The sequence below is a fragment of the Arabidopsis thaliana genome, chromosome 5, assembly GCF_000001735.4.
Source record: "Arabidopsis thaliana chromosome 5, partial sequence".
NCBI classification, from domain to species: domain Eukaryota; kingdom Viridiplantae; phylum Streptophyta; class Magnoliopsida; order Brassicales; family Brassicaceae; genus Arabidopsis; species Arabidopsis thaliana.
The window spans coordinates 11,218,403-11,223,011 of NC_003076.8; the positions used below are offsets into that span (position 1 = coordinate 11,218,403).

General features: G+C 37.3%; 1 pseudogene across 1 annotated transcript in view; it reads left to right on the forward strand.

The window, feature by feature from the left end:
- The window catches only part of AT5G29574, a pseudogene marked incomplete at its 5' end in the record, with an annotated part of 4,964 nt that extends 355 nt beyond the window's left edge, over positions 1-4,609 (forward strand). The window contains one exon of the mRNA in view: positions 1-4,609. This exon is cut by the window's left edge and continues 355 nt beyond it. The product of the transcript in view is annotated as an uncharacterized protein (mRNA).

The window sequence follows — 4,609 nt, forward strand, 5'->3', positions numbered from 1 at the left end:
TATTATGTTTGGGAAAAGCATGGAGAAGAGGTGAATATGGATATGGACGAGGGTACTACCCGGGATATGACGTATTTAGTTCGAATCATGAAGAAAGTGAGTAATGTTGTAGAAGATCCATATGTGGATATGGTGAACGAGGCATTTAATTTTAACGTGGGGTATGATCATCATGATGATAGTTATCAGAATGTGGAAGAACCGGTCCATACCCATTCAAATAAGTTCTACGACTTGTTAGAAGGTACAAATAATCCATTGTTCGATGGTTGTCGTGAAGGGCAGTCGCAGTTATCCTTAGCATCTCGACTCTTGCAAAACAAGGCGGAGTATAATATGAGTGAAAAGTTGGTGGACTCCGTTTGCGAAATGTTTACAGATTTTTTACCAGAAGGAAACCAGGCTACCACTTCACATTACCAGACCGAGAAGTTGATGCACAATTTAGGACTTCCATATCATACGATTGATGTTTGTCAGAACAATTGTATGCTATTTTGGAAAGAAGACGAAAAAGAAGATCAATGTCGATTTTGTGGCGCACAAAGATGGAAGCCTAAGGACGACCGTCGAAGAACCAAAGTACCATATAGTCATATGTGGTATCTACCTATTGGAGACCGGTTGAAGAGAATGTATCAGAGCCATAAGACAGTTGCGGCAATGCGATGGCATGCTGAGCACCAATCAAAGGAGGGAGAAATGAATCATCCTTCAGATGCAGCGGAGTGGAGATATTTCCAAGAGTTACATCCCCGGTTTGCCAAAGAACCCCGTAACGTTTATCTCGGGTTGTGTACTGATGGGTTTAATCTATTTGGGATGTCTCGTAATCATTCGTTGTGGCTTGTGATCCTGACTCCATATAATTTACCCCCTTGTATGTGCATGAATACAGAGTACTTATTTCTTACCATTTTGAATTCTGGACCAAATCATCCTCGAGGTTGTCTTGATGTGTTCCTCCAACCTCTTATTGAGGAGTTAAAAGAGTTGTGGTCTACTGGAGTTGATGCGTACGATGTTTCATTAAGTCAGAATTTTAATCTAAAAGCAGTACTATTGTGGACGATTAGCGACTTTCCGGCGTATAGCATGTTATCAGGATGGACTACTCATGGTAATTTGTCTTGTCCAGTTTGCATGGAAAGTACAAAGTCTTTTTATTTACCCAATGGACGGAAGACACGTTGGTTTGATTGTCACCGTAGATTTCTTCCTCATGGTCATCCATCCCGTAGGAATAGAAAAGACTTTTTGAAAGGAAGAGATGCTTCTAGCGAGTATCCACCCGAGTCTTTGACAGGGGAGCAAGTTTATTACGAGCGGTTAGCTAGTGTAAATCCACCAAAAACGAAGGATGTTGGTGGGAACGGTCATGAAAAGAAGATGCGAGGCTATGGGAAGGAACATAATTGGCACAAGGAAAGCATCTTGTGGGAGTTGTCTTACTGGAAGGACCTCAATCTTCGACATAATATTGATGTGATGAATATAGAGAAGAATTTTCTTGACAACATCATGAACACTCTCTTGCGTGTTAAGGGTAAATCAAAAGACAATATCATGTCAAGAATGGATATTGAGAAATTTTGTTCACGGCCAGACTTACATATTGATAGTAATGGTAAGGCTCCATTTCCAGCGTATTCATTAACAGACGAAGCCAAACAGAGTTTATTTCAATGTGTGAAACATGATGTTAGATTTTCAGATTGTTATTCTAGCGATTTGGCTAGTTGTGTAGATCTGGAGAATGGAAAGTTTTCAGGCATGAAGAGTCATGATTGTCTTGTTTTTATGGAGCGACTACTTCCATTTATCTTTGTTGAACTCCTTGACCGGAATGTCCACCTTGCCTTATCAGGTATAATACTTACTATTTTATTTGCCGACATTTTTTTATCTAATTATTTAACTTGCACATATATTTCAGGAATTGGAGCATTTTTCCGGGACCTATGTTCGAGAACTTTACAGACAAGTCGCGTTCAAATTCTCAAAGAGAACATAGTTTTAATCATCTGTAACTTGGAAAAGATTTTTCCACCATCATTTTTTGATGTTATGGAACACTTACCTATCGATCTTCCACACGAAGCTGAATTCAGTGGCCCTGTCCAATATAGGTGGATGTACCCATTTGAGAGGTTTTTCAAAAAGTTAAAAGGAAAAGCAAAGAACAAAAGATATGCTGCAGGCTCAATTGTTGAGTCTTATATCAATGACGAGATTTCTTACTTTTTAGAGCACTATTTTGCCGATCATATACAAACAAAATCAAGGTAAATACATTTATTTATTCAACTATTTTCTATACTTCGATCTTCATTCAATTACCTGAATCAGGATAACAAGATTCGATGAAAGTAAAGTTCCTGTATATCATGTCCGTGGAGTACCTAACATATTTATGCACGTCGGTCGTCCAAGTGGTGAAATGCATGTAGAATGGCTTTCAGAGAAAGACTACCAAAGCGCACATGCATATGTTTTAAGAAATTGTGACTATTTTAAACCATTTGAGAGGTATTTTTAATCACTATTAATTCGTTTGTAAATTTTCACTAAGATCACTTTGATTTATTTTCTTTGTTTGTAAATATAGTATGTTCGAGGATTGTCTTTCTGCGAAATATCCATGCTTGCCCGAAAAAGAACTCTACGCGAGAAGAGCTGAAGAATATCATTTATGGGTTAAAGAATATGTAAGTCTACATCAATTTCTTGCATTCGAAAAGTGAGAATCATATTTATATGTATTAATATTATTTATCTATTATGTAGGTAACATATTGAAACACTACTTCTCTATTTCCTACTTGGGTTCAAGAAATTGTGCAAGGACCTTTGAACAAGGTCAAAACTTGGCCAATGTATTTCACAAGAGGATATATGTTTCATGCGCAAAATCACGGCGCTGGACAAAAGACATGTAACTATGGGGTATGTGTTAAAGGTGAAAATTACGCTGATTCATCTGATGAATTGGATTTCTACGGTACCTTAACTGATATCATAGAGCTCGAGTATGAGGGCATTGTCAATTTAAGGATCACACTTTTTAAGTGTAAGTGGTATGACCCAAAGATTGGGAGAGGCACTCGGCGAAGCCAAGGTGGCGTTGTAGACGTTCTATCTACGAGGAAATACAATAAATAAGAGCCATTTATTCTTGGTACGTAATTTTTAAGAGGTCAATTATGTTTCTCTGTTAATTTTTAATACTCTTGTTTGATATATGTATAACTTGTGTTTACAGGATCTCAAGCAGATCAGGTTTGTTATATTCCGTATCCATATACGAAGAAACCAAAGAACATTTGGCTCAATGTTTTAAAAGTCAATCCGAGGGGAAACATTTCTGGAGAATATGAAAACAATGATCCGACTCTTTTTCAAACAGAAAATGATGATGCTGTTTTACTCACTACAATTGAAGATCTTGTACTAGAAAATCCGGTGGAAAGCTTAAACCCAATAATCCTTGATTACGATGTCGGGGATGCTGAACCAGAAGACGAATTCCGATGTAATTTATCGTCCTCGGACGAAGATGAAGTAGAATATGAAGAGTAATAAATGTGTGAAGTATATGTTTAATTATTTAATAAAATATTTGAATAAATTGTGTTTTATAATATATCATTGAACATTTAATTTTTTCATGAATATTCCTTATGCAAAATTATTTCAATTTCAAAAGTATAAGGTTACTATTATGCTACTACTTGGAGACTAAACTATAATTTGGTGGGCTTCCAAATAACTAAGCCCAAATCCAATAGAGATGTGACAATATGACTACTCAACAACGAATCTTTGCTTTGTTGGGTTTCTTAATATCGAAGCCCAAACCAAATAAAAACAGTGACGCTTATGCGATTAATTAGCGAATACAGCTTACTATGTGACAATTATGCGACTATTACATGACAACGTTTTAAATTGTTGGGCTTCTAAATATCGAAGCCCAAACCCAAATCATTTAGGTGACAGATTTGCGACTACTTTGCGACTACAACTAAGTTGTTGGGCTTCTTATTCTCGAAGCCCAAACCTAATAAAATCGGCGACAGATTTGCTACTCTTTTGCGACTACAGGCGAAGTTGTTGGGCTTTTGAAATTCGAGGCCCAAACCCATTTCATTTAGTAACAACAATACGACTATACTACGACTACTACAGTGTTGAAAACCCTAAATCGAATCATTTCTCATTCCTAACACTTAGCCAAATTTTTCTTCGATCTCGAACTCTCTTCTTCGTCTTCTTCCTCTCAAACCCTAAAGATCTTCGATCTGTTTATCTTCTTCTTCGATCTTCTTTAAACTTCTTCTATCTTCTTCCATCTTCTCCATCTCTTGATCTCTCTATCTCTCTCACTTGTCTCGATCTCTCTATCTCTCAATCTCTCGATCTCTCGATCTTCTTCTTCTTTGATCTCTATAAATCTTCTTCATCTCTTCAATCTGCATATCTTATCTTCGATCTGCTCTTATTCGTNNCTGCTNTTNTTCGTNTGGGGTACTNTNAGAGAAAACTGCAGGCTAGCAACTCAGGCCNNNCCAAAACANTACTTTTCTGGCCTGGGCGGGCCCTCCGGCGC